This window comes from Herpailurus yagouaroundi, unplaced genomic scaffold (assembly GCF_014898765.1).
Source record: "Herpailurus yagouaroundi ecotype Mexico unplaced genomic scaffold, PumYag 141, whole genome shotgun sequence".
NCBI lineage: Eukaryota > Metazoa > Chordata > Mammalia > Carnivora > Felidae > Herpailurus > Herpailurus yagouaroundi.
In genome coordinates this window covers 44,153,590-44,176,597 of record NW_024412396.1, presented here as the reverse complement: position 1 = coordinate 44,176,597, position 23,008 = coordinate 44,153,590, and the positions used below count along the sequence as shown (strand labels likewise).

The 23,008-nt window shown below is 40.0% G+C and overlaps 1 protein-coding gene, 1 long non-coding RNA gene and 1 pseudogene across 4 annotated transcripts in view; 2 read left to right on the top strand and 1 right to left on the bottom strand.

Moving 5' to 3' along the window:
- The window catches only part of EXD2 (exonuclease 3'-5' domain containing 2), an 86,913-nt gene that overhangs the window by 40,528 nt on the left and 23,377 nt on the right, over positions 1 to 23,008 (bottom strand). Inside the window, exons 1-2 of one of the 3 annotated variants that reach the window (XM_040477519.1) lie at positions 10,090 to 10,184; positions 158 to 307 (exon numbers count right to left, since the gene is read on the bottom strand). The exons of 1 other annotated variant lie outside the window; for it this stretch is intronic. The gene's annotated coding sequence lies outside the window, so the exon portion shown is untranslated. Of the gene's footprint in view, positions 1 to 157; positions 308 to 10,089; positions 10,212 to 23,008 lie in introns of those variants that run through there. One more of the 3 variants, XM_040477518.1, reaches the window with a different exon arrangement.
- LOC121031969 (uncharacterized) lies at positions 10,713 to 16,441 on the top strand. Its single transcript, XR_005791014.1, has 3 exons — positions 10,713 to 10,723; positions 16,118 to 16,122; positions 16,357 to 16,441. It is a non-coding gene; the product is annotated as an uncharacterized LOC121031969 (long non-coding RNA).
- Positions 16,699 to 17,279, top strand: LOC121032392 (heterogeneous nuclear ribonucleoprotein A1-like; annotated as a pseudogene).

Genomic DNA, 23,008 nt, shown 5'->3' with positions numbered 1-23,008 from the left:
AATCTAAAACATGAACAGGAGACAACATAAAGTAGAAATTCTACATACAAAAAAATACTTGCTAAAATTGTTTAAAAGTTCAATACTCAATAGACAGGTTAAATAGTAGATCAGACAGAGAGAGTTAGTGAATTGAAGATAAATCTGAGGAACTCACCCAGAATGTAGCACAGAGAGAAAGATGTAGAAAACATAGCAGAGACATGGGGGACAGATTGAGAATCTCGACATCCATGTAATGAAGAGTTGAGATGGAGGTCATCAGATTTAGTACAGTCCTCTGAGTCCCAAGCTGGATAAATTAAATCTATCCACAGAAAGACTTGTATAAGTATGTTCATAACAGCTTCATTCATAATAGCCAAACCCTAGAAAAAGTCCAGTTGGTACACCCATACAATGGAATACTACTTGGCAATAACAAAAAGAAATGAATTACTGATAAATGCGTGAATCTCAACATTAGGCTGAGTGAAAGAAGCCAGATACAAAAGAGTTACTGTATGGTTCTATTTATACAAAGTTCCAGAACAACTAAAATTAATCTATGGTAGAAAAAGATCTGAACACTAGCTGCCTCTGGGGGGTAGGGTGAGTTACAGGGAAGAGACATTTAAGCTGAACACTGAGTATCAAAAAAAAAAAAAAAAAAAGCCAGTCAGGAAAAATTCTAGGGAAGAGCATTTCAGGCAAGAGAGAACTTTCCAGAATTGTATAACATTCCATGTCTTGATGGGGGCTTCGGTTACCCAGGTGTACATATTTGTCAAATTTTTTTTTCCTGTTGGCCTGCCTGATAATTGTTGATTTATTCATTGTCTATCTTTCCCACCAGACTGTAAACCCCATGAAAACAGGGACCTTACCTGGCTTCTTCAATATTACATATATATGCACACCCACACCCATATATATATATATATATATACTATATGTTTACTATATAGTATATACTATATATTTACTATATAGTATATATATTATACTATATATAATACTACATATATATGCATATCCAACAATTGCCACAGAGATGATAACAATAAATATTCATCGAATGAATACAACTCAATTCCAGGTATTGTATTTTATGATAAATGTCTCTATTTCAATCATCATATTACAAAAATCTGTTTATTCCAGTGAAAAAAGTATTTTTCCCCTTACTGAGTGAGCCTTGGTGCCACAGAGAAGCATTATGGTTCAATACTGGGCTAGAAGTGAGAAAAATCAAATCTTGTGTTATAAGCGGAATGTTTGCGCCCCTCTAAAATCCCTATGTTGAAACTCACCCCCCGCCCCCCCCCCCAGTGTGGTAGTACTAGGAGATGGAGCCTCTGGAAGCTGATGAGAATGCGGTGAGGTCATGAGGCTGAAGCCCCTGTGGATGGTGTTAGTACCCTATGAAAGCTTGCTTCTCTCTGATCTCTGCCAGTGTGAGAAGTGGAGAGTCTGCCTGTTGGAGGAGGGCTCTTACCAGGACTGACCAGGCCGGCACCCTGATCCTGGACTTCCAGGCTCCAGAACTGTGAGAAATAAATTTTTGTTTTTTATAATTCACCCGGTCTGTGGTATTCTAGTTTTGCAGCCCAAACAGACTAAGATACCTCTCTAAGGGCACGCTCTGGTATCCAAAGCTTTCAGTGCCCCAACATTTCCCCTGACTGAAACAATCTGCTGCTTTTATTTTTTTAAAACTGGACACAGTAATTGAACATCAAATTAATGACAGTAGTTACCGAAGGGTAGTAGGTTTATGAATAACTTTGGTTTTTCAAATTCTATGCAAGTATGTATATTTATTCATAATGAGAAAAATACTTTTTTTAATTCGTGATTTTCAGAGATAGGCCGTGTACATATCCCACTCAACACTTAAGACGTGATTATATTCCTGAAATAAATCACATTTTAATGAATGAAACAAATATGTTAACATATTCAGGGAGCAGCTTCAGGTAGAGGGTAAGGAGATGGGCCTTAGAGTCAAATACCTTGGGTTCAAACACAGCCCCTGCCACTTGCTAGCTATAGAACTTGGGCAATTCCCCGAACTTCTTCTCTAAGTGTCAGCTGAACTTCTCTAAGTCTCAGTTTCCTCACTGGCAAAATGGGAAAGACAGTCTCTACAACACAGGATTGGCTAGGACATTAGGGTTCAATAAATGCCAGTTCTTACTAGATACCACAGAACTATTAAAGGAAATCAATGAATTATAGAGTTAAAATTTAGAAGGCAAATTAAGCTCTTGCACAAGTCAAGAATCCTTTCCGTGCTAGTCTTAACAGATCTTGACCTGGTCTCTACCTGAATCCTTCTAGGAACAGAGTTCAGTACCTTAAGGGGAGTTTTTGTTGAAAGTCCTTGTATTTTGCAAAAGTTCCCTACTTAGAAATTGCTCTCTTTGATGTTCAGTCCAGCCTCTGCAGTGACGACAGTGTTTACTCCCTCCTCAGAGCTTGTGAAATACGTGAAGACAGCCCTTAGGACTCCCCTTAGAACATTCTTCTTAATCTAAGCAGCCTTCCAGTGACCTGGGAAGGTCATCGTTGTGGGCAGATACCTCTGAACACCTCCAAGTTTGTCAATGGATCTCTTTAAATGTGGCACCCAGGTCAGCACTCAGTACTTGAGATAGGGTCCAACTGGTGTGAATGACACTGGTACTATTACTTCCTAGGGTCTGGGCCCTATATTTTATGGATGCTGTACCAAATGATTTGTTTTTGAGTACAAGAAACCCAATGGTGGGTCACATAAAGCTTGTGGTAAATTAAAATTCACAGATACCAAAACGAGTTCCCCACTTCATATATTTATGATTTATATTTTGCACTGAAATCCAAAACTTTACATTTCTTTCTTTTTTTTTTTTTTTTCAACGTTTATTTATTTTTGGGACAGAGAGAGACAGAGCATGAGCGGGGGAGGGGCAGAGAGAGAGGGAGACACAGAATCAGAAACAGGCTCCAGGCTCTGAGCCATCAGCCCAGAGCCCGTCGCGGGGCTCGAACTCATGGGCCGTGAGATCGTGACCTGGCTGAAGTCGGACGCTTAACCGACTGCGCCACCCAGGCGCCCCTACATTTCTTTCAAATTTCATCTTGTTTGTTTCAGCCAAATGTCCAAATGTTTCATCCTCTGAGACCAATCTGCATCCTGATTGTGCATTCCCTCTCAATTTAAACATCATTTTGTATAGATAAGTGAATTTTTGTTTTCAAAGAAAATAACATCTTCTCACGTGTTTTTTTCTCATTTTTTTCATTTTCTTTTGCATTTCACACTATCTCCGTATTTCATGACATTAAAATAAGGTGACATTAAAGTAGAAAAAGCTTTACAAAATATTACTGATTTGCTTCCATTGAGAAGGACTCCCTCAGATATGAAGTTCCCAGGCATATGGTAAGATTCCCGACTTATTCTTTGTCATGTGTGGCCCACGTAAAAGAAAGACCTCACAGGGAAATTGGAAGGAGCAAGCAGGAGGGAACTCTTGACAACATTCAAAAAACGTATAAACCCATTTTTACACGGAGAGGTTTTGTGCAGGTTTTTTCCCGGCCAAAGGATTCGTTCAGCAAACGTGTATGTAGCACTTTCAGGAAGCCACACATTGCGCCGGACTCTAGGTAAAAAGAGTTAAAAGGCACCGTCCGCTTCCAGAAATGCAGGATTCAGAAAAGGAGACATTCACGTGGTGAGCAAGTTGCCATGCAGTGAGAGAGCACCAACAACAGAAGCACACACAGCACGGGGATGGCCAAAAGGAAGGAGTGCGGGTATTATCAACAGAAACACTCGCTGGGAGAGAGGGCATCTGAGATTGGTGCTGGTGTTAAAAATGAGCACACACTGCCCAGGTGCACACGCAGACAGCAGACAGGCACTCCGGGCAGGGGGCCCAGCGTGTGCGAGGACACAGAAGGCACAGAGCAGCGCAGTATAGGTGAAAAGGTTCAAGCAAATTTAACATGTACTGTTAGTGTAAAATACAGAATTGTGAAGGCTCAGTACAAAAAAAGTAAAAGTATGTTATTGACAATTTTCACACCGAGTTTTTAAGGTGGACCTTTTTTATTTTAGTAAAATATACTTAACACAAAATTTACCATTTTAACCATTTTTGAAGTGTATGACTCAGGGGCATTAACTACGTTTCACAGTGTTGAGCAGCATCACTACTATTCATTTCTAGAACTTCTTCATCGTCCCAAACACAAACGCTGTACACATTAAACAACAACTTCCCATTCCATCTCTCCCACCCCTAGGAACTTCTATTATAATTTCTATTTACATGACTTCTACATTGCTTTTTCATATGTATGCTGAAATAACAGTTGGACGTACTAGGTTAAATAAAACATGTTATTAAATTAAGTTCGCTTTATTTCTTTTTACATTTTGAATGTGGCTACTAGAAAACTTTATTTATGGGGCTCATATTATATTTGGGCAGTGCTGTGCCAGAGCATAATGTACATATAAGGAAACAGAGACAGATGATGCTGGAATGAGTAGATACAGGTTGAGTCATGAGGGCCCTAAAATTACCTTACAAGATAAAACCTCATGGGTAATGGAGAGCCAGTAACAGACTTATAAGGGGAGTGTCAGCATCAGACTCATATTTCAAAGAACACCATGGTGGCTGTGTCGGTACTAGACTGGAAAAGAGTAAGGCAAGAGACAGGAAGACCTCTGGGAGACTCAACAGTGATCTGGGAAGGGAAGAAGATCCAAATCAGTGCAGAAGAAGGCAGAACGAAAAAGGGCCATGGTGGGGGTGGGGGGTGGCACCTGGCTGACCCAGTCACGTGAAGAGCATACGACTCTTGATCTCGGGGCCATGAGTTCAAGCCTCATACTGGAGGTAGAGCTTACATTAAAAAGAAAAACAAACAGAAAAAGAGAAAGAAAGAAAGAAAAAAAAAGGAACCATGTATCCTAACAGAATGGCTGCATTAGTATCACCTACATAAGGAGAAAAGTCATAAATTTTACAACTTATCATTTTGAAAGTTCGATGAATATAAAATCAATAGCTTTCCAAACCCACTATAAGAATATAAAGAAAAAATTCACTCATAATAGCAACATACACTTTTTAAAAACAACACACAAAACAACCACACACACACACACACACACACACACACCCCTAGGCATAAACTCAAAAGAAATGTGCAAGATTGATATGAAGAAAAATAGAAAACTTTACTGAAGATATAGAAGACTGGAGGAGCAGAGATATATTATAGTAGCTATCATATGCAGAGCATGTATCGTGTGCTAAGTACCACATATTATACACAATCAAGTATACATTGCTCATGTAATCCTTTCATCAACTTTCTGCAAAAAGTACTATAACTACTTTTTTTCATAAGGAGAAGATTGTTTCACAGAAATATTCAAAATAACATATAAATGCAATGCCAACCTAATTTTTGAAAACTCTTTAAAAAATGAATTGACCATCAAGAGAATGAAAAGACAACCCTAGGATGGGAGAAAATATTTGCAAAGCATATATCTGGCAAAAGCATGTATCTCAAATATATAAAGAACTCTTACAATTCAATAATAAAAAAAGACAAATCGGTTAAAAACAGGCAAGGATCTGAACAGACATTTCTTCAAAGAAGACATACATATGGACAATAAGCACTTGAAAAGCTATTGTGGAAATACAAATCAAAACCACAATGAGATACCACTTCACACCCACTAGAATGGCTCTAATAAAAAAGACAGATAATAAGTGCTAGCAATAATATGGAGAAATTAGAATGCTCGCACATTGCTGGTAGGAATATAAAATGGTGCAGCTGCTTTGAAAAACAGTCTGGCAGTTCCTCAAATGGTTAAACATAGGGATGCTTGGGGCACCTGGGTGGCTCAGTCAATTAAGCGACTTCAGCTCAGGTCATGATCTCACGGTTCGTGGGTTCGAGCCCCGTGTCAGGCTCTGTGCTGACAGCTCAGAGCCTGGAGCCTGCTTCGGATTCTGTGTCTCCCTCTCTCTGCTCCTCCCCCACTCATGCTCTGTGTCTCTCTCTCTCTCTCCTTCAAAAATAAATAACAATATTAAAAAAAAAATAGGGATGCCATATGATCCAGCAATTCCACTGCTAGGTATATACCCAAGAAGAATGAAAACATACTTAAGGGCATTATTCATAATAGCCAAAAAGTGGAAACAGTGTATATGTCCTTCAGCTGATGTGGATAAATAAAATATACCATTTCCATAAAGTTATGGGTTGAATTGTGCCCCTGAAAAAGATATGTTGACGTCCCAGGGGTACCTGTGAATGTGACTTTATTGAAAATTAGGTCTTTGCACACATAATCAAGTTAAAACGAGGTCATACTGGAGTAGTGTGGGCCTTTAATCCAATAGGACTGGTGTCCTTAAATGGAGAAGAGACACAGAAACAGGCTCCCACAGAGAGATTTAGCATGTAAAGACAGACGCTCAGGGAAGAAGACCATGTGAAGACAGAAGCAGGCCAAGGAATGCCAAGGATTGCTAGCAACTACCAGAAGCTAAGAAGAGGCAAGAAAGATTCTCCCCCTGAGCCTCAGAGACAGAGTAGCCTTCCTTACACCTTGGTTTTGGACTTTCTAGCCTCCAGAACTGTGAGAGAATACATTTGTGTTAGTTTAAGCTACCCAGTTTGTGTTACTTTGTTACTGTAGCCCTAGGAAACAAACACACCATAGGATGGAATTCTATTCAGGGGTAAAAAAAACCTGATGAGTACTGATACATTCCACAACATGGATGAGACTTCAAAACATTATGCTGAGTGAAAAAAGCCTGTCACAAGATACCACAAATTGTATGATTCCATTTATACAAAATATTCAGATCTATAAAGGCAGAAAGATTAGTGGTTGCCTAGGGCTCAGGTACTGGGGAATGAAATGGGGAATGACTGATAACTGGCACAGGTTTCTTTTTGGGGTGACGAAAATGTTCCAAAATTAGATTGTGGTGATGGCTGCACAACTGTGAATACACACACAAAAAAACCACTGAAGTGTATACTTTAAACAATGAGTTATATAAATTACATCTCAATAAAGCCATTTAAAAAAAAACTTGACAAGCTAATTCTAAAAGTCAGGAAAAGAAATTCTAAGATTAGCCCCACAAATGTTTTTTAAATGAGTATGTGAGCTGAAAAAGTATATGAGTTTCAATAAAATGACAGTAATAATATAAGGGAGTATTTATCCCACTAGATATCAAAATATGTATTGAACATAGGATACTGTGGAATTGGTCCTGCAAAACAGAAAACCAGGTCACAAAGCAGAAGGGAGTCCAGAAACAGACTGTGGGTGTGAGAAAGTAGTAAATGATAAACGTGACATTTTAGATTAATGGGTCAAGGATAGATTTAATATTCAGAGTGATACTGTTGGGAAAATGATAATTATGCACTCACCATTCACACACACACACACATACACACTGGATGTGTGTGAGGAATTAAAGAAAAACTCAAACATACAAGAATTTATAGAAGAGAATATACTCATAAGAGGAAAACCTAGGGGCACCTGGGTGGCCTAGTCAGTTGAGCATCTGACTTCAGCTTAGGTCATGATCTCATGGTTCACGAGTTGAAGCTCCGCACTGGGTTCTGAGCTGACAGCTCAGAGCCTGGAACCTGCTTCGGATTCTGTGTCTCCCTCTCTCTCTGCCTCTCCCCCGCTTGCACTATGTCTCTCACAAAAATAAACATTAAAAAAAAGAGAGAGAGAAAGAGAGAGAGAAAACCCTGATGTGCCTTAGGGTAAAACAGGGCTCTTCAACCTCAATACCATTGACATTTTAGTCCAGAACAATTCTTTGTTATGGAGGGCTTTCCTGTGTATTGTAAGATGTTTAGCAGCATCTGTAGTTTCCGCTCAGTAGATGACCCCCGTTAGACAACCAAAAAAACGTCTCCTCACATTGCCAAATGGTCCCTGGAAGGCAAAATATCTCCCACTGGAGAACCACTCAGATAGGGAATGAGAGCCACAAAATACAAAATACACATAGTGAAAGACAGATACGTTCAAATGTCTATGGTTCGACAAAGTGCCATATAGTTAAAAGGCAAGAATAAACATTAAAAAAGCACTAAGTTAGGAATAAATACTTAAAACAGATATAAATGACAAAAGATTGATATCCAGAATACATAAAACTCTACCACATATTAAAAAAAAAACAATAAAAACGAGACATTTCTTGAAACAGGAAATGCAAATAGCCAACAATCATGAAAAGATTCCCAGTCTCACTGGTAACTAGGTAAGTACAAATTAAAACACCAATTAGAATCATTTTTCACCCACTAGATGGGCAAAAATGAAAAAGATTGATAGCATCACATGTTTAAAAGAGCTAGGGAAACAGACATCATTATACACTGGTGGTGGGCAGTTTAGCCTTAGATGTCCACACCCTCCCACCCAGCAATTCAATCTGCAGGTTTGAAATGTTCACATGGGCACACAGACACATTTGGAAGGATGTTCTCTGCCTCACTGTGTCTAACTGTAAACAATCTATGGAACTTCTCATACTGTGAAATCTTTTTTTTTTTATTTTTTTTTTATTTTTTTTTTCTTCTTTTTCAACGTTTTATTTTTGGGACAGAGAGAGACAGAGCATGAACGGGGGAGGGGCAGAGAGAGAGGGAGACACCGAATCAGAAACAGGCTCCAGGCTCTGAGCCATCAGCCCAGAGCCTGACGCGGGGCTCGAACTCCCGGACCGCGAGATCGTGACCTGGCTGAAGTCGGACGCTTAACCGACTGCGCCACCCAGGCGCCCCTGTGAAATCTTAATATACCATGGAATTTACAGAGCAAGTAGAATAAGGTAGGTCTCTCTACATAGGGACAAATAAAAAGTTCCAAGGCCCATTTTTAAGTATAAAAAGTCAAGTTGCTGAATAGGTACAATATGCTGTATTTGTAAAGTATGTCAGTAAAAATTTAACATGAAATCTGACATGCATGTAACTTATATGAACAAACACTTGTCAATAAATGTAAAGAAAGAGAAAAACACACACACACATCCCAAACCGGTAACAGTTCTTACTTTAGGGCTAAGAAATTAAAGAAGATGGAGATGGAAAGAGATCAAATATCCATTTTAAATTTCTTACATGATTTTTTTTTAGGACCGTATGCATGGACTGCAACTAAAATAAATATAAAAGAATAAATACATTTTTTAAAACTAACTGAACTTGACCAAAACCAATCATTACTTCCCCCAATAAACTGCTTGTCTCCCGCACTTCCTAATTCTGATAATTAACAAAATCTTCCCGGGAGGTTCCTTCTAACCATGTAATACAATTTTTAAAATGCGGTAAAAGTAATGTAATGTTTCCAAGGCATGGGCACCTAAGAGAGTTTGCGTCCAATCAGTATATCAAAAGCTTAGAAAGGGCTGGGTTTGCTTTTCTTTTAATGAGCAAGGATCAATTGTGCACTAACCACTAGGGTTCTAGTTTTGATCCCAGGGATGCGAGAAAAGAGGTGGCTCCCAGCAAGGCCCAGAGCAGCGGGTGTGGTCTGGGAGGAAAGGGGTGGTAACAGCAGAGGCGGGGGCAGGTCCCCACGAACCTCGGGGAGAAACTGTCACTGTGGCCGCGTGGAACACGCAGCGGCGCCCAAGGAGTTGCCAGGTGCTGTGGGCGGTGCCTCCTTTTGAGCTGACTGGGTCTAGAAACCATGAAGGTTTGGTACGTGCTCCTAAAGAGAGACGAAGGGAGTTCGAGAGGGCGCGTGGGTGGCCGCGGCCCGGGACGAGAGCCCTCGTCGCACACCTGGGTGCTGAACCGTCGCGGGGCAGGGGAGCGAGGAGGCCGCGCCGGTTAGGGGAAGAAGGAAGGGCTGGGCCAAGTCGCTTGGGGACGGCGGGGTCCGCGCAATAAGTCGCCCCCGCAGACAGTGACATCGCCGGCTCCACAACCCTTCCCCTCAATCGGCACTGGAAACCCCCTCCTTCCCTCGCAGAGGCGGGTGAAAGGCCTCGCGGGTCCCTGATCCTCACTCACCTGCCACCGGGACCCAAACCGAACACCTGCGGCACCTCACGCTGAAGAACTGGAACCCTCCACCGCCACCTGCGCGCACCCACCCGGATCCACTAGGGCCGAAGCCACTTCCGGTCCTGCGACGGGCTAGGAGGATGTAATCCCAGCCGGTGTGTACAAATGGGCGACGCCATATTGTACGGTAGCTGCTAGGGCAGCTGTGCCCGCCCCAGTTTCTCCAGTGCTGAACAAAGGATCTGTTAAAATTGGAAAGGCTTATCGTCTCTTCAGAAAAGGGTATTTGTGTTTTTGTTTCTGGGGTGGTATTTTTGTTTGTTTTGATTTGGGTTTTGAAAGGAGTGGCCTCTGGAACCCTCTCAAATGCAATATGGAACATCTAATTGTTATTACTAATTAGCTCCAGTAATGCTTCTCTACTGCTCTAATTTTCTTAACTGTTAAATGATAAAGGTAAATAAGACAGACACTTGTTTAAATAATGTATTCCTGAGAAGCAGTGCATTTTCTACCATTGCCATTACAGTAATTACGCCATCTTGTATAACAATAACCACAATACCTTGTGTTTATATTTAAAATCATTCATTCAACCGGTCTTTATCAGCAACTATTTGAAGAAGCTAATGTGTGCTCTGTGTTGTTATTTTGTCATAGAATGTGTAACAGAAGGAGAAATGCGATGTGCATAAACAACGTAAAGTACAATAATAGATGCCATTGTTGACTGTGTACATGCACTGTGCTAGAAACTTTGCAAATTGTTTTATGTATTTTATCTCATTTGATTCTCACAACAACCTCCTGAAACAGTACTATTATCAGTGACATTTTACATAAAATGGAGAAAGGTTAAATAAATTTCTCAGGGTGGCAGCAAGTAAGCATTGGAGCTGTGAATCAAACCTCAGTATATCTTCTTACAAAGCATGTTGCCCTCATTCTCTAGATTATATTGCCTCCTGTAAAGGAAAAGAAGTTCTAAGTTCCTTTAGGTAAGTACCCATAAGGGGGAAATTTATGGCAGATGTAGAGGATTAACTCCCTGCATTTTAATCTGCTCCATCCAGAAACATCTAAAATAACAAACAAAAAAGTTAAAAGGAAATGCAAATTAAAACCACAATGAGAGACCATACCCACCAGAAAGACTAAAATGAAAAAGACACAAAACGCCAAGGATTGACAAGGTTGTGGAGCAACCAGAGCTCTCATATGCTTCTGAGGGTAAATAAATGGTACCATCACTTTGTTAAACTGTTTGGCAGGATCAACTAAAGCTAAATATATGCATAGCCTCTGTCCCAACAGTTTCACTCCTAGGTATAAGCCCAACAAAAATGTGTACATATGTTCACTGAACAGACATATACAAAAAAACCCATACTCATGTTGGCAACGGCCCTAAACTGGAAACTACCCAAATATCCATGTTGTTAGAAGTCAACGTAGAGTAATGACTCTGGAAGAGAGCATGAGGAGGCTCACGAAGTGCTGATAACGTTCTGTTTCTTAATCTGAGTGCTGGTTTACGTGTGTGTTCACGTTACATATTTGTGGACACTTTCCTGGATGCATATACACTTCAATAAAAAGTTTTTTTTTTTTTAAATGAAAGTAAAGGAGTGAAAAGTTTATAAACCCAAAGAAGAAAAAGAATAGGAATGGAGAGGGGCACCTGGGTGGCTCAGTTGGTTAAGCATCCGACTTCGGCTCAGGTCATGATCTCATAGCTCGTGAGTTCGAGCCCCACATCGGGCTCTGTGCTGACAGCTCGGAGCCTGGAGCCTCCTTCAGATTCTTTGTCTCCTCTCTCTCTGCTCCAACCCACTTGCATTCTGTCTCTGTCTCTCTCAAAAATAAATAAACATTAAAAAAGAATTTAAAAATAAGAATAGGAATGGAGTTAATAGCAGACAAATCTCAGTGTAATTTTATAAGACATAAATTTGATTGGAATGACAGAATATTGACATTTGAGGAATCCCATTGAGGAGGAGCAGAATACATGACACCAACATATGCCATTTTGACATGTGGATTATTTTGAACTAAAGGCAATTAAGACCCAACAGGTTTAAGGAAAAGTTTTACCTGTCTTTTAACTACATAAAGAATTTAAAATGGGGGTCTGGCTCAGAAAGAGACTTATTACCAGAGATAACTTTTAATAACTTTTAATGTACGGCAGGGCAAATATCTAATTACCAAATACCTGCTCTTCTTATTGTCCTGGGAGTTCCCCTCCTCCCATTTGAATCCCCAGGCCTATTCTATACTATTCTATTCTATTCTATTCTATTCTATTCTATTCTATTCTATTCTATTCTTTAACTTAAGATGGCATTTAAGCCTCAATTGCCTGACTTGTCCTTGGGTCTCATTCTTATAGGACTCCCAATTTGTTTTCTTCTGTTAATCTGTCTTATGTCAGTTTAATTAATAGACCAGCTAGAAGAATCTAGAAGGGTAGAGGAAACAAATTTTCCTCCCCTACACCATAATAAATTGTCTGGGTCCTACATTGAAGTTCCAACCCAACAAGCCCCATCTGTGCATAAAGGATTCCCAGTCAGCTTTTTAGTACCTCATTCTTTGTCTTAGTCTGTGTGGACTATTGTAACACAATGCCATTGACTAGGTGGCTTATAAACAATAGGAATTTAGGGGTGCCTGGGTGGCTTAGTCTGTTACGTGTCCAACTTCAGCTCAGGTCATGATCTCACCATTTGGGAGTTTGAGCCCTGTGTCAGGTTCTGTGCTGACAGCTCAGAGCCTGAAGCCTGCTTCGGATTCTCTGTCTTCCTTTCTCTCTGCCCCTCCCCTGCTCATGCTTTGTCTCTCAAAAATAAATAAACATTGAAAAAAAAAACCAGAAATTTATTTCTCATAGTTTTGGGGCAGGGAAGTCCATGATCAAGGTGCTGACAGCTTTTTTTTGTCTGGTGAGTGCCTGCCACCTAGTTTATAGACTGCTGTCTTTTCATTGTGCCCTCACTTGGCCAAGAGATAAGGAGCTCTTGTGGGCCTCTTTTATAAGTCACTAATCTCATTCATGAGGTTCCACTCCCATGACCTAATCACCTCCCAAAGTCCCCACCTCCTGATATCATTATACTGGAAGTTAGTTTGCAGCATATGAATTTTGAGAAGACACAAAACATTCAGTCAATAACATCTACATAGGTAAATATATCCAAGAATCACCAGTCATTGCTGGAGTATCTCCAACACCATTAATTAACAGTTTCTAAGGAACACGTATAGAACCCTGCATCCAGCATTTTGAGAACACAAATACTTTTAAAACTTATCAGGAAGGGGATGGGCTAAATGGGTGATGCCATTAAGGAGGGCACTTGTTGGAATGAGCACTGGGTGTCATATGTAAGTGACAAATCACTGGGTTCTACTCCTGAAACTAATAGAACATTGTTAACTAACTTGAATTTAAATAAAGTAATTAAAAAAAAAATAAAGGACAATGAAGCAGCAACAAAAAAACAAACAAAACAAAACTTACAAAGAAGACTTAAGAAAATTAACTTTTATTTAGGCCATTGAGCAATTTACTACAAATTGCATAAAATTGCTATCATACAGATCTCATTCTCTGATCTTAGTACAATTAAGCTAGAAGTCAATAACAAAATTATTTTTAAAACTCTATATATTTGAAGATTTTAAAAAATCTTAATAACTGAAAGATCAAAAAAAAAATCCCAGTGGAAATAAAGTTATAATAATAGATTTCAGAGGTAATAAAAATACTATATATGAAAATTTATAGGATGCAGGCAAATTAATAACCTTATATGCTTTTACACTCTAAAATAAGAAAAACTAAAAATTAAATATATAAGTGATCATCCTAATACAGTAGAAGAAACAAAAAACATAAATCCAAAATAGTAGGAAGGAAGAAGATAAAGATCAGAGAATAAATTAATAAAATAGAAAAAGATGTGATAGATGAACAAAAGAACTAAAGTTAGATATTTGAAAAGACTAATAAAACAAGTTCCTGTGAGATTGATCTAGATAAAAGAGAAGTAGCAACAAATAAATAATGTTTATTTAAGGGGGGATATAAAATAAGCAGAGATTTAAGAAACTGCAAAATATGATGAACAACTTTATGCCAAAAAAATGATTAGACAAGAGAATGAAAAGATAGGCCACAGATTGAGAGGATACATCTGCAAACACTTATCTAATAAAAGACTATTACCCAGAATATACAAGGAAATTTTGAAACTCAACAACCCAATTAAAAAGTGACCAAAAGTGGGGCTCCTGGATGGCTCAGTTGGTTAAGTGTCCCACTTCAGCTCAGGTCATGGTCTCATAGTTTGTGAGTTTGAACCCCATATCAGGTGAGCTCGACCCCTTCAGGATTCTCTCTCTCCCTCTCTCTCTGCCCCTCACTCACCCTTGTGCTCTCTCTCTCTCTCTCAAAAATAAAAAATGAAAAAATTAAGTGATCAAAAGATTTGAATAGACACCTCACTGAATAAGATATAGGCTATCCAAATAAGCAGATGAAAAGATGTTCAACATTATATGTTACTAGGAAATTGTAAATTAAAACAACAATTAGAGGGGCGCCTGGGTGGATCAATCAGTTGAGCGTCAGACTCATGATTTCTGCTCAGGTCATCATCCCAAGGTCATGGGATCAAGTCCCACATCAGGCTCTGTGTTGAGATTAAGATTCTCTCTCTCTCCCTCTGCCCCTCTTCCTCTCTCTCCCTCTCCCTCTGCCCCTCTTCCTCTCTGTCTCTCTCTGTCTCTCTCAACAACAATTAGATAACATCATCTCATTGAATGGCTAAATCATTTTAGAATGGCTAAAATTCAAACACTGATAACACCAAATGGTGATGAGGATATGGAGCAACAGGAACTTTCATTCATTACTGGTGGGAATGCAAAATGGTGCAGCCACTTCTAAAGATATTTTGTCAGTTTTTTTACAAAGCTAAATATAGTTTTACTATATGATCCAGAAATCATGCTCCTAGGTTTTTGCTCAAATGAGTGAAAACTTAAGTCCACACAGAAACCTACACACAAATGTTTATAGCAGCTTTAGTCATAAATTGAAGGCAACCAAGACGTTCTTCGATAGGTGAATGTATAACCAAACTGTGGCACATCCATACAGTGGGATGTTATTCAGCAATAAAAAGAAATGAGCTATCAAGCCACAAAAAGACATAGAGGAATCTTAAGTGCATATTGCTAAGTGAATGAGGCCAGTCTGAGAAGGGTACATACTGTATGTTTCCAACTATATGACATTATAAAAAAGGCAAAACTGTCGCAAAAGTAAAAAGATCAATGTTTGCTAGGCATTCCTGGGGAGGAAAGGAGGGGTGCATAGGTGGAGCACAGAGGATTTTTTAGGGCAGTGAAACTATTCTGTATGATACTGTAATGGGGGATACATGACATTATGCATGTATCAAAACCCATATAGAATTGTGCAACACAAAGGGAAAACACTAAAATAAACTCTATTCTTTAGTTGGTAATAATTTATCAATATTGGTTAGTCAGTTGAAACAAATGTACCACACCAGTGCAAAATTTAATAGTAGGGGGAACTGTATGTGTATGTGTGTATTGAGGTGGGGGGAGTCGTGTATGGGAACACTCTAGTTTCTGTTCAAATTTTCTGTAAACCTAAAACTGTCCTAGAAATAAAGTCAATTCATTTTAGAATATTGTGCCATGAGCTGCTTGATTTAGAATATTGTGCCATGAGCTGCATTTCTAAAAATGCTTTATTCATTTATTCATTGATTTTGAGGACAACTTAATTCCAAACCCTGGGATGTCATAGACAGAAAATTCAAGAGGAACGATGGCAGGAAATGCCAGTGGCCTACCCAATATCTCCATTCTCCCCTCTGCCTAGTAGCAAAAGTCAGGGGGCATTTAAAAAATACATTTAAGCTTTCTGCCCGTGGACACTGCTGAGGAAGCATCATTAAAGCCTTCCCTCCCACCACTGTCATGTCTTAAGTCAGAGTCTCCCAAAGAGCCTGAACAGCTACCGAAGCTTTTCATCGGAGGTTTGAGCTTTGAAACAACCGGTTAGAGTCTGAGGAGCCATTTTGAGCAATGGGGAATGCTTACGGACTGTGTGGTTATGAGAGATCCAAACACCAAGCACTCCAGAGGTGTTTGGGTTCGTCATGTATGCCACTGTGGAAGAGGTGGATGCAGCCATGAGTGCAAGGCCACACAAGGTAGATGGAAGAGTTGTGGAACCAAAGAGGGCTGTCTCCAGAGAAGATTCTCAAAGACCTGGTGCCCACTTAACTGTGAAAAAGATTTTTGTTGGTGGCATTGAAGAAGACACTGAAGAACATCATCCAAGAGGGGTGCCTGGGTGGCTCAGTTGGTTGGGCGTCCGACTGCAGCTCAGGGCATGATCTCGCAGTTTGTGAGTTCGAGCCTTGTGTCGGGCTCTGTACTCACAGCTCAGAGCCTGAAGCCTGCTTCAGATTCTGTGTCTCCCTCTCTCTGTCCCTCCCCAACTCATGCCCTGTCTCTCTCTGTCTCTCAAAAATAAGTAAATGTTAAAAAAAAATTTAAGAACATCATCCAAGAGATTATTTTGAACAGTATGGGAAAATTGGAGTGACTGAAATCATGACTAACTGAGGCAGTGGCAAAAAGAGAGGTTTGCTTTTATAACATTTGATGACCATGACTCTATAGACAAGATTGTCATTCAAAAATACCATACCGTGAATGGTCACAATTGTGAAGTCAGGAGAACTCTATCTAAGAAAGAGATGGCTAGTGCTTCATCCAGCCAAAGAGGTCAGAGTGGCTCTGGAAACTTTGGTGGTGGTCATGGAGGTGGTTTTGGTGGGAATAACTTTGGTCATGGAGGAAGCTTCAGTGGGTGAGGTAGCTTTGGTGGCAGTCAAAGGGGTAGTGGATATGGTGGCAGTGGGGATGGCTCTAACAGATCTGGTAACGATGGAAGCAACTTTGGAGGTGGTGAAAGCTATAATGATTTTGGCAATTACAACAATGAATCTTCAAATTTTGGACCCATGAAAGGAGGACATTTTGGAGGCAGAAGCCCTGGCCCCTATGGTGGTGGAGGCCAGTACTTTGTCAAACCATGAAACCAAGGTGGCTACGGTGGTTCCAGCAGCAGTGGCTATGGTGGTGGCAGAAGGTTTTAATTACGGCCAGGAAACAAAGCTTAGCAGGAGAGGAGAGCCAGAGAAGTGACAGGGAAGCTACAGGTTACAACAGATTTGTGAACTCAGCCAAGCATAGTGGTGGCAGGGCCTAACTGCTACAAAGAAGACATGTTTTAGACAATACTCATGTGTATGGGCAAAAAACTCAAGACTGTATTTGTGACTAATTGTGTAACAGGTTATTTTAGTTTCTGTTCTATGGAAAGTGTAAAGCATTCCAACAAATGGTTTTAACGTAGATTGTTTTTTTGTGCCCATGCTATTGATTGCTAAATGTAATAGTCTGATCATGATGTTGAATAAATGTGTCTTAAAAAATTTTTTTTAATTGCATTTAAAAATGCACTTAAATTGCATTTCCCCAAAATTTCTTTTCTGTCTTCATTGGTAATGGATATGGCCATGTGATTAAGTTCTGGCCAGTAAGGTCTAAACAAAAGTTTTTGCACTAGACTCTCAGTAGTTCTTTTTTTTTTTTTTTTTTTTTTTAGTGTTTATTTATTTTTGAGAGAGAGCGTGAGCAGGGTAGGTGGAGAGAAAGGGGGACAGAGGACTTGTAGCAGGCTCCCCGCCGACAACCTGTGTGGTGTGGTGCTCAAACCCACGGGCCCAAGATCATGACCTGAGCTGAGATCAGACACTCAATCGACTGAGCCACCCAGGTGCCCCTAGACTTTCAGTAGTTCTTAAAAAGGGGACAGACAACTGTCACAGGCCTTTTTGTTGTTAGCCTTCCACTTATTTCTTGCTAAGACTAGGACTTGATAGCTGGGGCTCCAACAGCTCTCTGCCACCACAGTGGCACTTTGAAGATGGAAGCCAGGTGCCTAGGAGGGTGGGGTGGAGAGAGAGAAGAAACCTGGATCCTTGATGCCTTCTATGGTTTCCATATTAACCCTGAACTACCTACCTCTAGACTTCTTTTACATTAGAAAATAAACTAATTTTTACAAAAGAAATTTTAATGTTTATTTTTTAAGAGAGAGAGAGAGAAAGAAAGAGAACATGAGTGAGGGAGGGGCAGAGAGAGAGAGGGAGACACAGAATCCGAAGCAGGCTCCAGGCTCCGAGCTGTCAGCACAGAGCCGGACACAGGGCTGGAACTCATCAACTGTGAGATCATGACCTGAGCCCAAGTCAGACATTTAACCCACTGAGCCACCCAGGTGCCCCCAAAAATAAACTAATTTTTTAAGCCACTACAGTGAAGTCTTTGTTACCAGCAATGAAACCCGATCCCTAACTGATACATGAAATGAAAGGTATTAATACTGAATGCATACCACACAAGTTGACTAAAACTGGCTGGCTCAGTCAGTAGAACATGCAGCTCTTGATCTTGGGGTTGTGAGTTTGAGCCCCACATTGGATGTAGAGATTACTTAAAAATAACATCTTAAAAACAAACAAACAAACAAACAAACAAAAACCCTGTTGAATACAGGGCCCAGTCTTGAAGATACACAATAAAGGTGAAAACAAAACACCTTTATTGGATTTGTTTAGTGTGTTGGAGATAAAGGTCAAAGCTTAGAGGAACCACTAAAGAGGCTCTTTCTGAAAATCTTATTTCCTTCCATCAAAATTCTATCTATCCTTTCTGTCCACTGATCCCTTCTATAAACTTTTGTAATATTATTAGGTACTATACAGATTATAAAAATATGTAGCTATGCACTCAAGAAGCTTACAAGCTAGTTGGAAAGACAAAAAGACGATTTGTTATCAAATGAGAAAAGGTATCCTTTTTTTGGTGGTTTAGAGATGTATGGAAATTTTTTCTCTCTTCTAAAGAGCTAGACTGAAACTACTTCTTGGAAAAGAAGAAATTCATGAAGACCCTTTAAAATAAGGGTAAGACTGGGGCACCTGGTGTATCAGTCAGTTAAGCATCCAACTCTTTTTTTATTATTATTATTTTAATGCTCATTTATTTTTGAGAGAGAGAGACAGAGTGCAAGTGGGAGAGGGGCAGAGAGAGAGGGAGACACAGAATCTGAAGCAGGCTCCAGACTCTGAGCCTGTCAGCACAGAGCCCAAAGCAGGGCTCGAACTCACGAACCATGAGATCGAACCATAAGATCCTGACCTGAGCTGAAGTCAGATGCTTAACTGACTGAGCCACCAAGGCATCCCTAAGTGTTCAACTCTTGATTTTGGCTCAGGTGATGATCTCACAATTTGTGTGATAGCACCCCAAGCTGTCACCACAGAGCCTGCTTGGGATTCTCTTCTCTCCCTCTCTCTGTCTGCACCCCTCCTTGTGCTCGGGCTCTCTCTCTCTCAAAATAAATAAATATATTTTTTTAATGAAATAAAATGAAACGAGGGTGAGACTCTCACTGCCATGGGACAAGTTCACCTAACAATAGGGGTTGAAAGGCTGGTGAATCAGCATTCCTTTTGTTTTGTAGTGAGTGGTGCTCATGGAGGTTGAGCTGAACTGCTTCCTAGGGTAAAAGAGTGAGGAATTAGAAAATTCAGGGAGCAATCAGAGATAAAGGGAGGAGTCAGCAAGGCTCCCAGCTTCCTGGGAGAAAGAGAAAGACATCTTTGAGGGAGAAAGAAACGTTTAAAGCATTTGGGGAGTTGAGTTTAAGTTCTTTGGTGTGGGATGTGTACACATAATGTAACCTCATCCTCTGTCTCTCATAGGTAAGGCTCAGGAAAGTCAATTGTGTACCATCCTCTAATGTTTTAGTTCCAGTAGATTCTTTGGAGGACTTTGAATGGGTGTTGAATTTTGTATCCATGTTTGCAAGAAGAAAAGCAAATGTTATGTGTGGACCTTCTGAAGCTGGAGGGTAAAAGTGGATTCCTGACATCTAAGTCAGAAACACAGACACAGACACACAGACACACACACCCACACCCACACACACACACACACACACACACACACACACACACAAAGAGAATGCCAGTTTAAGATGATGGAGTGAGCCACATGTAACTCTACTTCCTACTGAAATCTCTCTTTGAAAACAAGGGGCGCCCGGGTGGCTCAGTCGGTTAAGTGTCCAACTTCAGCTCAAGTCATGATCTCATGGTTCATGGGTTCAAGCCCCGCATCGGGCTCTGTGCTGACAGCTCAGAGCCTGGAGCCTGCTTCGGATTCTATGTCTCCCTCTCTCTCTCTCTGCCCCTCCCCAGCTCGTGCTCTCTCTTTCTCTCAAAAATAAATAAATATTAAAAAATTTAAAAAAATAAAAAATAAGTAAAAACGGGGAAAAAACAAAACTTCAAGGTAAAAAAGATATAGAAAAAGTAGACGACCAAAATGAGAGTAAACCTAGCAGAGAGTCGGCCACCATCACTCGCAATTGGCAAAGACTCAAAGGCAGGCAGACAAGTGGGAAACTTTTATAATGAAAACAGGGGCAGCTTCAGATATGGTTGGTGGCCATTGTAATGGGGAAACTGGAGATGGGCTGACTAGAAGCCAGGCTTCTTATGTGATTGGTTTGGCTTTCTCTGGTTGGTCCTGTGTTGGAAGTAGGGGCAAAATATAAAGAAGCAGACCCATCAACAAGCTCTAACCATTCTGGGCTGTTTGATTCAGAAGCTGTGGTTTGGCTTCCCAGGCTGGTGGTTGCTGTAGAAGTCATGGGTCAGAGTTCTACTGTCATATGAGACCTGGCTATTTTCTGTTTGTATAGTCAGTCTCTTAGAGAACAGGAGATAAAATCACTAACATTTTGGAAGCTGGAAAGCAGACGGATAGTGGGAACTGACTTAGCAGACTCTTCTTCATCTATCAAAGGACAGGCCAAAAGCAAGCCTGGTTTGCCCTACAAAACCACCAAAAGCCTCAAGAATTGAAAGCACCAGGTACCTCAAGAAGCAGGGGTAAAGTTGGGACGAAAAGCAGAATAACTGGTTAAAAGTCTATTTCAGAAGCAGTTGGACCACCTGACTTCCTTCCTAGCTGCCAACCCTGCAGAAGGTTTAGGATTGATTCCCTGGAGACAATAAAGTAGAAGATACCTTGTCTAGTTAAGAATAAGGGTGCCATACTAGGGAACCTGGGAACTAGGGAACCTGGGTGGCACAGTCAGTTGAGAATCTGACTCTTGATTTGAGCTCAGGTCATGACCTCCTGGTTCATGAGATCGAGCCCCACATCAGGCTCTGCACTGACAGTGTGGAACCTGCTTGGGATTCTCTGTCTCCCTCTCTCTCTCTCTGCCCCTATCCTGCTTGCTCTTTTCCTCAAAATAAAAAGATAAACTTAAAAAAAAAAATTAACAACAACAAAAAGAATGGGGTGTCATACTAAAAACATGAGGATTCAGTGAAAATTACTTACTTTCATACTTTCAAGATTCCTGCCTCACTTTCCCACATCAGCAACCAACGTTAGAAGCCAAGCGTATACGAAAAATTTTCAGATAATTTTGTTATGAGCATACATTAAACTTTCTTTAGTATCTTACAACAACGAAGAAGGCCAATAGTAGGATACTTCTAAATGGGCGAAAAGATTATCGGGAAATAGAAAACCGCATTGTTCTAAGCATACCCTTCCCACTTACCAGATTCTATGGGGTTTCTGCCTTCTATAGTTTTTGAGCTGTTTTACACTGCTGAAGAGATATATGTTAATTTGTAGAAAGCTGATAATAATGCAAATAATTATTGTCTTTAGATGTGCAAATAAATGCTGTTAGGTGAAGCTTCTATTGACAACCCCACTCCCCCACACCTCTTAATAAGCCAGCTTTGTGTGTATTGAGAAAATGTATGTCAACGTTTTTGATAGGCTTAGATATTTGGTCTTTGGGTTTTCCTTTGAACTGATTGTAACATCTTTTCCAGATCCTTCATTAAATAATGAGTTAAGTCAAATCTTTGACATGTATTTATTTCATAACTGCATCTGATTCATAATTTTCTTTTGTTTTCTTTCTTTCTTTTTTTTTTTTTTTTTTACTATTATCCTTTAAGAAGTCCAATTCAGTGGGAATGCAAACTGATGCAGCCACTCTGGAAAACCATACGGAGGTTCCTCAAAAAATTAAAAATAGAACTACCCTACGACCCACATATTGCACTACTAGGTATTTATCCAAAAGATACAGGTATGCTGTTTCGAAGGGGCACACCCCCCCCCCAATGTTTACAGAAATGCTATCGACAATAGCCAAAGTATGAAAAGAGCCCAAATGTCCATTGGTGGATGAATGGATAAAGAAGATGTGGTCTATATATACAATGGAATATTATTCGGCATTTAGAAAGAATGAAATCTTGCCATTTGCAACAACATGGATGGAACTAGAGTGTATTATGGAAATTAGTCACAGAATGACTTCACTCATATGTGGAATTTAAGATACAAAACAGATGAACAAAAGGGAAGAAAAGCAAAAATAATATAAAAACAGGGAGGGGACAAAACATAAGAGAACAAACTGAGGGTTGCTGGAGGGTTGTGGGTGGGGGATGGGCTAAATGGGCAAGGGGCATTGAGGAGGACACTTGCTGGGATGAGCACTGGGTGTTATATGTAGGGGATGAATCACTGGATTCTACTTCTGAAATCATTATTGCACTATATGCTAACTAACTTGGATGTAAATTTAAAAAAATAATAAAAATATAAATAAATATAGAAAGAAAGAAAGAAAGAAAGAAGGAAAGAAAGAAAGAAAGAAAGAAAGAAAGAAAGAAAGAAAGAAAGAAAGAAA